The sequence below is a fragment of the Saccostrea echinata genome, unplaced genomic scaffold (assembly GCF_033153115.1).
Source record: "Saccostrea echinata isolate AGI-Se365-2 ecotype Australia unplaced genomic scaffold, CSIRO_AGI_Sech_v1 ptg000014l, whole genome shotgun sequence".
Taxonomy (NCBI): domain Eukaryota; kingdom Metazoa; phylum Mollusca; class Bivalvia; order Ostreida; family Ostreidae; genus Saccostrea; species Saccostrea echinata.
Genome location: NW_026889763.1, coordinates 16,536,738 through 16,549,557, shown reverse-complemented (window position 1 = coordinate 16,549,557; position 12,820 = coordinate 16,536,738). Strand labels below are relative to the sequence as shown.

The 12,820-nt window shown below is 35.2% G+C and overlaps 1 long non-coding RNA gene across 1 annotated transcript in view; it reads right to left on the bottom strand.

Annotated features, from left to right (window-relative positions):
- The window catches only part of LOC133186845 (uncharacterized), a 43,383-nt gene extending 31,210 nt beyond the window's left edge, over positions 1–12,173 (bottom strand). The window contains exon 1 of the long non-coding RNA XR_009721094.1: positions 11,945–12,173. This is a non-coding gene — a long non-coding RNA (uncharacterized LOC133186845). The remainder of the gene's footprint in view (positions 1–11,944) is intronic.
- Positions 12,174–12,820: the final 647 nt, after the last annotated feature.

The window sequence follows — 12,820 nt, the reverse complement described above, 5'->3', positions numbered from 1 at the left end:
AGTATCATTACTTGCATTATATAAGCATCTTTGATCAGCAATTAAAAAAAATAAAAGTACTTTTAAAACTTCATTTAATATTCAATGATATCGGAAAATGACATACATTGGCAGCATCTGAAACATGAGAGAGTCCATCTAAGTATAGGTAGCTTCTATTTAATACTGCACAGGGTAAATTATATGGCCACTTGGAAATAAAACTGTCCTAAACTTGTAGAAAAATGCACAACTATTCGAGCATCCAAGTATAACTGATATAGTGTGCATCCCAAAATGCAACATCTATACAAGATTGGTTCAGGTAGGAATTCTATTACTTGATAATGGACTATTAAAACTTCTTCCTGATTACTTTTCCATAAATTGTTTGTTATATACAGCACAGGAAGCAGGAATGATAATACATGTATTATTGATAAAAGAAAACATAGTTTCTTAGGAATGGAGTTCACTCAAAACAGATCTGGAAAAAATACAGGTCAGATGCAGAATCTTAGAATCTAAATCATGATTGAAAGTGTACATAATTATTGCCATCTTGCATGTTTGATCAAGACAGAAATTAAATATCAATAAGAGAAAAAATAATTGCAAAAAAGATTTACTAGTGAATATTATCACTCATAAAAAAATCCATGTTTAAACTTGCAGTATTGATATCATTTTGCACATCTTCAACCTGCAGAGCATCACTTGAAAAAAATAATTATTGCCGCCTAAAAATAATATTAGCCTTTTCTATAACTTATTGCTATTCCTCAAAAGTTATAGAGTAGCCTAAAATTATTTTTGGAACTTAGGCAATAACAAAATGTTATTTATTTATTTATTCATAAAGTTTTTGCTCATTTATTTATAAAGTTTATGCTCATTTGGATGTGCAATAAGATTTGTGAAATTTCGATTTGGCCACGAGGGCGTACAAGAGTGGTTACGTTCTAAAACTTAACCGGTAACAAAATTTTATCATTTTGTTGTTGTTGAGAATTTCTAGATGAGGTAACATTTTGAATATTTGAGATATATTATATTATATTTTTGTTAACCTTCCTGGATCAGTTGTTGATCCGAGCTGAAACCTGAAGGACGGCTGTAATAAATTGGGGCATATATGCACATACATGTAAAAACGCACATTTATAAGAATAAGTCGATATTTGGTTCTTTTTATCTAATCACATGATATCCCCGTCCTTCCGTCAATCTTCCTTGTCATATAGTGACAAAAAAATTAAACTCAAGCTTCAGAGATCAATTACACTCTTAAGTCTCTTCCATCGAATGCATGGTTAAAAATTCAATTAATAATAAATAATACGCCAGGTTAAATATTTAAAATAACTCTTACATGAATGCTTTGATTAATTTTTCTCTTTCCAACTGTTTTTCAATTCATCTTATTATAACCCTAGTGATATTTTAAATAAAGTATGAACCCCCTGACCCGAGAGACATGTTGAGAGATCGTGAAGTAATTACTTCGATTGCCAGGAATCAATAGCAAACCGAATCATTCTACAAATTTCTTTTGAAAAGTCGTCGATATATCTTAATGTCGAAACTGAAGGACACAGCAAGTGTTTTCTTCTTTTCATGTAGAAGATTTTGAATAAATTCTGCTTCATAGGTCTGCTAATAAAGGGGCACAATTAGTACTCATGGTAATTCCCACAGACCAGGCCTCCTAAGACTAATGATAAAAATTTATTGCTGTTTCTTCGATAATGCAATTATTTAGAAAACCCTCGAATCAGGAATCAAATTTAAAAAGGAATGAAATTGATATACGGGCTGAAAAGAGTCTTTAAATGTTCTCTCCCTATCGTCAGATGTAGCCCCCCCCCCCCCCCAATTCCCTGAGTCACTTGGTAATTATACCGACTCTTTCCTTCTATCTATTTTGAATACCGGAATGCAATCCCCCACTTTTTGTTGCGATATAGTTAAATCATGGTAATGTAGTAATTAATGCATTTATATTTGGTTGTGAAAATAAAATTGCCCCCCCCCCCCTCACGAAATAGGATTTTTAACAATTTATACCTTTTTTTGCTTGTAAAGTTTTTTTTCAGGTAATTTTTTTCTGGCTGCCCCCATCCCCCTGTACGCGCCTGCCCTAAAAATATCCAGACGGTAGATTTTCCTGAAACTTTGCATGTTCACTGAGGTCATTTTAGTTTTCACACACACACACACACACACACACACAACCCTGTAAATTCACTTTTAAAAGATCAACAGTGGCGTAGCTAGGCACAAAATGAAGTGCATACTCAAAATTGCAGGGGGTGTGGGGGGCGCTCCGAGGCCCCAAGTGGGTTCAGGGCGAAGCCCTGGTAGGGACACAGGGGGCGAAGCCCCTCGAAGCTCCTGGATTCTGACGATATAAACATTCATAAAATCACAAAAGAAATCGAAGAAATATACATGTATTTGGACACCCTGTTTTTATCATTAGATTTAGATATACAGGGCGGCACAAATAATACTATTAGTAGAAGAGAGCGCATTGAATTTTATATATTGGGGGAGGGGGTTAAAGCGTCTTGATAGCTGCCTTAAAAATTTTGGCACTCGTACTTGAATATTTTTTCAAGAAATAATGAACTTAAAGACACAAAATTCTATATTTACGGATTTATTTGAGAAAAGATGTTATAAAATAAATGGACTATTCAGAACAAAACAGGATATAATAAGTATATATCTCACATAAACTACATATGCATGGCCGTAAGAACCGGGGGGGGGGGGGGGGGGCAAATAATTTTGCCAATGTATAGATTACTATAGTAAACATTGATACTATATGCTTGTGCCCCCTCAATAAAAACGTCTGATGACCTTTTTTTTGATTATTTTTTTTATTTTTATTTTATTTTATTTTATTTTTTTTTTTGCTTGTCAAGGAATTTTTGGTAGTTGACGCCCTTTTTTTTCTTTTTTTGCTTGTCAGGAAATTTTTCGTAGTGCCCCCTCAATTGTCAACTGAAAAATGTTTGGCTCTGCCCCCCCCCCCCCCCCACTGAAATTGCTTCCTACTGGCCTGATATGTCAGTGATAAAAAATGTACGTAACTAGGAAGAAGGTAACTTAATTTTTTACTTATTTATTTTTATTATTCGTTTATTTTGGCAAAATGGCGTGCACGCTTGAGCATACAATCATACGCCACTGATCAAGATCTTATTAAATCGATCATCTAATAGCAGAATCTCAGGGGGATTGAGGGAGAACAAAAACGAAAGCGGAGCTTCTTTTTCGATTAGTTTTCTCGAAATGGATATGGGAAGTAGCTTTGATGTTTTACGGTCGGTATTCCTGATGTCCTTTTCCACTCTGCTGTCATTTGGTCAGTCCCAGAATTCCCGACTGACCGGATATGTCATCACGTCGCTCAGTCCTATAGGATTCCGTGGTTGTTCTAAGGAATGTAGTTCCTACTCAGATTGTAAATCATTTAATTTTAATAGAAGAGATTTATTCTGTGAATTATCTTATAAATCACATGTGGATGCTGAGGCTTTAGTGGAGAATCCACATTTTGTGTATGTGGATAGATCTTCTGAAGAGGTACAAATTTATCATTTTTTAGTTAAATTGTATGCAAAATTTTCAGCATTGTGTAATCCACATGAACTAGCTTGATAGATAGGGTAGTAATTGCATTTGAAATCAGATTACTTTATTTATTGATTTAATTATTACAGATAATTATTTTAATTTATTGATTGTTAATCAAATTTTCAAATATTTTACTGCATATACTGAAAATGTTTGCCCAACGTTTACCAAAACACTTTTAAAATTGTATTCTTCAGAGTTTGCCCAAAATTTAATTTACCAAACTCACTGTATGAAAAGTGCTTATCAAAATCTACTTGATTTGGTACTTTTGATGGGTCAATTTTCTATCTGCACATTAAGACATTTATTTACTAGTATATGCGTTTTCTCAGACATACCGGAAATAAAACTGCTTCAACCAGTATGAAACATAATTATTGCTAGCACTCTCGAGCGCTAGCAACTACGTTAGTCTATATTTCTGAAATACGCATGCTCGACTTCACGGTCGGGGATTCTGGGAAAACTACTGTAGATAGAATGTACGATAACAATTTCGTTTTGTCATACAAAAATAGAAATAACACTGGCCTTTCCTGTCTGATGCGCGATATACATTTCCTAGGTTAGAGACCGGGCTGACTAAGTACCAGTCTAGATCCGGATTATAATTTTTTTTTTAATTTATTGTCTAACCTACACATAAAAGTACAAGAAAAAATTTGGCCATATAATGCCAAGATTCTAGACATCTAGCTTTCCTTACAGTTTTACCACCTTAGTGGATAATTCCGGCAAGCTCGGAAAAAAAACAACAACAACAACAACAACAACAAAAATCTTTTTCAGAGTATGTCGGAAAGACATGTCAATTTAGTGTTTATCATCTGAAAATACATATGATCTGAAGTTTCGTGTTTTGTTGTCTAACCTGCACGTAAATGAACAAAAAGTAACAGTAACTCGGGTCTTATAAAACCAAGACTGTTATTTCTAAAGTTGCAATGAATACATAGCTTTTCTAATCTACCTTCATGGATATCTTTCCGGCAAGCTCGGAAGACCGCGGCAACATCGGATATGTTTTCCGAGCTTGCCGGAAAGGCCCGAAGGTGCTTATTGGTTCTACTGACCTTTTAATTTTCATCTCGAAATTGAAATTACAGTAAAATACAGAATGCTTAAAGCACAGTTAGGAGTTATGACATAGCCGACGTGAAGCACACTCTTAGATTCACCATTCTGAATTGTGACCCCTCCCCCCAACTCAACCCCCAGTGCACCAATCTGCCTTCCTATTAATAATTAATCGATTCAGCAAATTTAACAAATGGTTCAGATATCTTCTTCTGTATTTTATTATGCTACAGCGCTAGCTCACCAATCTTTTTAAAAGATAGGCTTGTTCTTATTATATTAATAATCGACATATTTATGTTGCCTTTACCTCTTCTAAAAACGGAAGCAAACGTTTTTCACGAGTCTTCTAAACTGTCTGAAAGTCATTTTAGCTCACCTCAACGGATTTGGAGGAGATGCTTATGTAATACCCTCGGCGTCGGCGTCCCAGGTTTAAGTTTTTGGAGCAGGTTTCTATGCTCTATATTAATCAGAGATGCATAGAAGATGCTTCTAGTATGTTTCATTGTACCAGCCAAGGTTTCAGATGCTGCGATTTCAGCTAAACAATGACCAGGTTAATGTTTTTTGAGCAGGTTAAAGTTTTTGGAGCAGGTCTTATTTTCAAGTAACTCTAAGCCCTATGTTGGCCAAACTTGCATGGGTGATACATCTAAGGACGCACATTACCAGACTTGCTTTGAATGCTGGATCTGTCCTACATTTTCCGTATGAGTGACCAGATTAAACACAGGATGAACCCAGGCATGTAGCATCGGGGGGAAGCCCCCCCCCCCACTTTTTTCCAAACATAAATTTTTACTATTGAAAATGTTCATGAAAGGGTGGTTGCCCCCCCCCCACCCCCACCCCACCCTTTGTTGCAGTATAGTCAAATAAGGGTAATGTAGTAGTGTATGTATAAAATTGATACTGAAAGAAGTTGTAAACCCCCCCCCCCCCCCCACGAAATAGGATTTTCGAGCTTGGTAGACTTTCCTTTTTTTTTTTTGCTTGTCAAGTTTTTTCAGGTAAGTTGAAATTTTTTTCTTCGACTGCTCCCCCCCCCCCCACTTTCAAAAACGATGCAACGTCCATGGAACCTACACCATTCAGTCAACTGGATAAAAGTGCACCATTCAGTCAACTGAAAGGTGACTGAAAGGTCTGGTAAGGTCATTGAAGGGCAGAGCTCTGCCATTCAGTCACCTTTCAGTAGACTTCCAGTCACCTTTCAGTTAACTGAATGATAGATTTCATCCTGCGAAAGTTTTTAGAGCAGGTTCATTCTAAAGTAACTATAAGTCCAATGTTGACCAAACTTGCATGGATGATACATCTAAGGATGCATACTACCTGGCTTGCTTTGGATGATGGATCTGACCCACATTTTCCTGATGAGTGACCAAGTTAAAGTTTTTGGAACAGGTTTATTCTGAAGTAAGTATAAACCCTTTGTTGACCAAACCTGCATGGATGATACATCTAAGGATGTACACTACTGGTGTTGCTTCGGATGCTGGATCTGACCTACATTTTCCAGATGATTGACCACGTTATAAGTTTGGAGCAGGTTCATTCTAAAGTATCTGGACCAAACTTGCACTGATGAGACATCTTGGGGTGCACACTACTGGACTTGCTTCAGATGCTGAATTTGACCTATAAGTTCTGACGAGCGACCAGGATAAAGTTTTGGAGCAGTTTCTTTCGAAAGGGACTATAAGCCCTATTCTAACCAACAACTTTGCACTAAAGATACATTTATTGATGCACACTACCAAAGATTTGGATGCGGAATTTGACCTACATTTTCCAGATAAGTGAACTGCTAGGTTAAAATTTTGGAGCAGTACCATGACAAAGAAACTATAAGGCCTATACCTGAACCAAACTTGCATGGATGATGAATCGAGGGATGCACACTATCAGAGTTGCTTCAGATGCTAAGGATTTGACCTACATTTTCCGCATGAGTGACCAGGTTAAAGTTTTTAGAGCAGGTCTATTACCAAGAAACTATAAGGCCTATCTGATCCAAACCTGCAAGGATGATGCATCACAGGATGAACACTCTCAAACTTGTTTCAGATGCTGGATTTGACTTACATTTTCTGGATGAGTGACTAGTATAAAGTTTTTAGATACTAGTCCATTCCCAAGTAAAGGCAAGCCCTATATCAGACCAAAATTGCATAAATGTTGCATCAAGGGATGCACACTACTAGATTATCAGTTTAGTGTGGAACTTTGCCTTATTCGGTGAGCTCTGTAATCTCTACCTATGTTTAGACTATTTATCCATTTAAATGGACCGTGGATATCATATAAATAAAATATTTATTTCTTTATCAACCATTCACTATCTAATTTGACCACAAGGTCTGCTTTAAACCTTTACAATTATTTTAAAAAAAAAACCTACTTCCGTTTTCGATGACTATTTTATGTTTGCGTAGAAAATATCCAGACAGTTATCTTTGTTGTCATGTCGATTATAATATTTTCGGATATGCATATAGCGTTTAGTGAACTACATACTCAGCAAAACTATTTATTGATGGAACATTGTGTTCATAACCGTACTTTATAAAGAAAATTTGGGAAAGTTGTTGTTATCCGCACTCGCCTGTCTGTCACACCATCTTCATCCTTAAACTCCTCTTACATTTCAACAATAGCCAATTTATCTTTCGGAATATTGTAGATGTGCAAGGGCGCAAAATTAAACCTTACACCTTTTTCAAAACTCCTTTATAAACAGATTTTATGCTTCATTAAAATTAACTAAATTTCAGACTGTTAATGCATTCATTTTAGGAAATACAGATGAAGTACATGGGCCAAATGCTCACCTGAGTGTTTTGTGCTCAATTTGACACATCTGTATGTGTAATTTGTAAATTATAGATTAACCATTGTGGCTTCTCCGTTAGTTGCCGACATACGAAAGAGCGTGCAAACTCTCGTGCAGATTTCACTGCTTAATGTCAGCATCTAGTTTTTCATAGAAGAAGACTCGACTTTCATTCCAAATGAAAAGTTTTAATTCTAGGTATTACTGCAATAGTGATAGTTTTATGTTGTTTTTTAAATTATTATAATATTCAAATGTATAATTTATTAATTATACATTTATGAATATGCCACACCTGATTTTAAATTATTTGTCTCTGTCAATAATGATTGACACACAGATAGATACATGCACTTCAGAGTTTAAAATCAGTTGTGGAATATTCATAAATGTATAATGAATAAATTATACATTTGAATATTATAATAATTAAAACAACATAAAATTATCACTATTACATAAATGAATAGAAACGTCATAAGAGTTACCCCTATTAAATTAAAAAATACCTTGGAAATCAAGCTGGATCCAGCAAGAATTTTTCCGGGCGGGAAGGAAATGTTCCATAATTCAAAAAAAAAAAAAAAAAAAAAGAACAACGTAAAATCTACTTGTGGGGTGGTGTGGGGGTGGGGGTTGTTAAGTAGGGGGTTTCGGTTGGTCGACTTTCATGAACAAGCAACTTTCCTCCATATTTGTCATTCTTCCTACCAATATGTTCAGAGTTAACGTTATTTGGGGAGTGTTTTACCGTATAAGCAGAATTTTTAGCGAGGATTCAATTTTGGCATTATTAGGGAGGATTATTGATCGCTAAAATTGCATATCGCTAACAATTCATTCAGCACTAAGGAGGCAAGGCTATCGTGCAAGATATTGTCAAATCGCTAAAATTACATTTTGCTAAAATTATATACAGATTTTTACGGCTAAATCACTAATTTTACGTCTCGCTAAATATTCAACTAATACAGTATTTTACTGCGTATGAAACGTTTCCTGTGACGCATGTAATCAATAAAAAGGCTTATGGGGAACCCTGCAACAAAAAGATCGTTTATTAATGATGTAGCACATTTAAAATAATTCAAAATAAATTTAAAATAAAATTAATTTCCTTTTTCTTTGAAAGTGTGATTTATATGACCATTTTCTGCAGGTGCCCACAAGAGCCTGTGGTAGTACTGAAGATGGAAGACGATGTATTCGTTCCCGAGAAAACCCGAACTCTCCGTCCATAGAATATGTTTCCAGTAAGTTATAGTTATTCAATTTCAGATGAAAAGCATTATTGTACATTTTTCAATTGTAAAACGTAAATGTAATGATAGGTGTTTTTTTTTAACGGTTGTTTAAATTTTGTGATTCAACTGAAATTATAGAATGCTAAAGTTTTCGCATCTTTCGTTTACTGATTCAATGGAAATACAGAATTAAAAACACCACAACTGGAAAGTAACTTTTAAGGATTTAAAAGGTACACAACACACACACACACACACACACCCTTGTTTGTAAATCCAGCCAACTGACTACATTTGAAATTTTACCTTCATCTCGCTTCACCGATTTAGAGGCTTGAAAAAGAGAAAGTAAGACCAGAATATACCGAGGTTAACCTTAGGATTTCTCTGTATCTATAGGAATTTTTGATATCTTTTACTTTAAGTATATTGAAATTCGACATGAATCTCACTACATTTTTACACTTATTGAACACACACGTGCAAATCAGTACAGCTAATTCAACCGTCAATTCACTACAAGGTTATAAACACACAGGAAAATCGCTACAGCTAGTGATCATGTTTAATTTTTTAATTGCACCGTTTATTTTATTTTATTTACTGGTATAAATGGTGTATGTATGTACAAGACAGTACACAAGATCAAAGGAAAAGATTGGATATACGGCAAATATGTATGTTATCAGAGCTGTTCCCATGTTGACATATACATGTATACAGCATGTACAGCGCCGGTCTAACATAAACTCTAATAACATTAATCTCAGAGTCGATAATTGAAGATATCTTTTAATAATCATTAATCTCAGAGTCGATAATTGAAGATATCTTTTAATAATCAAGGACATCATCAATTCATTTTTTATTATTAATAATGGAATGAACGATACTTTCTTTTAATGAAAGAACGGAAAAAATCTTTTTTTAAGACAATCTCTAAGTTGATTCTTTGCGAGTAAATTTTCCGCCACTGTATTGATAGGCCTATCTTCGATTCAATTGATAAGCGCATCAAATCAATTATTGCTCTCCTTTATTGAATAGTTGCGCGTATAAATCCAGCTGATGAGAGGAATAACTGATCTGATGCTCTCACTCATTCAGAAAATGTATTTCAAGCAGTATCCTAAGCATTTCTTGTATCTTTTCTTTCCATGTAACATCTGTGCAAGATTCGTTAAGCTAAAAACTAGTCCCCTACTGGTAAAAAAGGTTCTTTCCTCAACTGTCTGCCTGTCTGTCCCTCTGTAAGTCCTTCCCATGGCACTTGAATTTTCCGCCCTTTTTCTACAGCTTGCAAATATTGAACTGATGTTTGGTATGTGAGTCTACCTTTACTAAGTTACAGATCAAGTTTGAATTTCCGCTTTCAAGAGTTTTGACGGAATTACGGGCATTTCAATTTTTTAGGAGAACCAGATAACATTTGCCGGTAGGGTGCTAGCATTGCATATGCAATACTCTCAAAATGCTTGTTAAAGTTACGAAAAAAGCTACTCCCTAAGCACCTAAATGGTCACTTTTGCTGATAATGAAGGAAAAAGCAGCATCCGAAGCAATACTGCTATTATCAGCAGTCAATATTAGCTGCTCGGCATTAAGCTAGATAACTTGCGATTTATAAGTTCTTTCAAAATTTAGAGTAGTGGCATGTTTGAAATATATATTCTTTCAGCATCGAATTTTCTTTAAATTTTTCCCAAAAAATCCCTGTGTGAAGAATCGTGTGGTCAGTTAGTAAAAAAACAAAGTCGAACGTCAATTCATCATAGTTTCAAAACAGTAAATATTCCGTGATCTGGGTAACCAAAAAGTTAGTGGAATTAATTGTATTAATGATAATTCATTCTCATTAATACCCAATGATAATCGCCCAAGTTCAAGTGCAAGTTCAGTTTATTCACCCAACCCAAAATAATAGTACATGGGATACATTTATAACATATATATATATATATATATATATATATATATATATATATATATATATATATATATATATATATATATATATATATCATATAAACTGTTCAGAGGTACAATATCTATATATACAATGCAAAAACATGATAAAACATAGGTAATCAGAGATTACAGAGCTCACCTCAACGAATGTTGTCTTTAAGTAAGGCAAAGTCCCACACTAAACTAATAATCTAGGAGTGTGCATCCCTAGATGCAACATTTATGCAATTTTGGTCTGATAGGGCTTGCAGTTACTTGGGAATGGACTTATCTGAAAACTTAAAACTAGACACTCATTCTGAAAATGTAAGTCAAATCCAGCTTCCTAAGCAAGTTTTGAGATTGTTCGTCCCTTGATGCATCATCCATGCAAGTTTGGTTCAGATAGGCCTTATAGTTACTTGGAAATGAGATCTGCTCCAAAAACTTTAATCTGGTCACTCATCCGGAAAATATAGGTCAGATCCAGCATCTGAAGCAAGTCCAGTAGTGTGCATCCTAAGATGTATCATCCATGCAAGTTTGGTCAATATAGGGTTTATAGTTACTTGGAAATGACATCTGCTCCAAAAACTTTAACCTGGTCACTCATCCAGAAAATGTAGGTCAGATTCAGCATCTGAAGCAAGTTCAGTAGTGTGCATCCTTAAATGTATCATCCATGCAAGTTTGGGCAATATAGGGTTTATAGTTACTTGGAAATGACATCTGCTCCAAAAACTTTAACCTGGTCACTCACCCGGAAAATATAGGTCAGATTCAGCATCCGAAGCAAGTCCAGTAGTGTGCATCCTTAAATGTATCATCCATGCAAGTTTGGTCAATATAGGGCTTTTAGTTACTTGGAAATGAGATCTGCTCCAAAAACTTTAACCTGGTCACTCATCCGGAAAATATAGGTCAGATCCAGCATCCGAAGCAAGTTCAGTATTGTGCATCCTTAGATGTATCATCCATGCAAGTTTGGTCAATATAGGGCTTATAGATACTTGGAAATGAGATCTACTCCAAAAACCTTAACCTAGTCACTCATCCGGAAAATGTAGGTCAGATCCAGCATCCGAAGCAAGTTCAGTAGTGTGCATCCTTAGATGTATCATCCATGCAAGTTTGGTCAATATAGGGCTTATAGTTACTTGGAAATGAGACCTGCTCCAAAAACTTTAACCTGCTCCAAAACTTTAACCTGCTCCAAAAACATTAACCTGGTCATTCTTTAGCTGAAATTGCAGCATCTGAGACCTTGACTGGTACAATGAAACACACTAGAAGCATCCTCCATGCATCTCTGACTAATATAGGCCATAGAAGTACTTGAAAAGAAAACTGCTCCAAAAACCTTAACCTGGGACGCCGACGCCGACGCCGACGCCGAGGGTATTACATAAGCTCCCCCAACTTCGTTGAGGTGAGCTAAAAATGAATAATGATAATGATAAAAATACTTCGCCGTTCCATTTTTAACCATTTTCAAGAGAAAATTCTTAAAAGATTACATATAGTAATATACCCTAATGTATAGTTAAGAAGATGCGAAGACTCCCTGACCGCTTGGAAAAGTGTGTTTTAACATCCTACTACTCAGATCGACCGGTGGGGGAGACTTTCAATGATTTGAAAATACGCTATCTAACAAGAAACATGTGGTTTAGCTAGAAAATGCTAAAATGCATTCTCTAAACGGACAGTGTGTCTCAAGCCGCCTCAATACCCTTGATAGATTCAGGGCAAAGCCCAGATGATGGCGCAGAGGACTAAAGTCCCTGAAAGCTCCGGAATTTTGACGATGCAAAGCCATTTTATTCACAGAAGAAGTTGGAGAATAGATATATTTTTGTTCTTATTCTAGTGAGGCATACTGGGCGACTGATATTTCTCGGTACTACATTAATAAAGTATTTGAAAATTTTTTAAAGAAGATAAATCAATCATAAGTTAATGAAATACATTATAACGTGTACATAAACAGAAAATTTAAAAGGGTGTTTTAGTGATAACATTTTTGTATCGTGTTCCTACAATGAATTTCAGTATAAATATGAAAGTAAAAATTAAGAGAAAA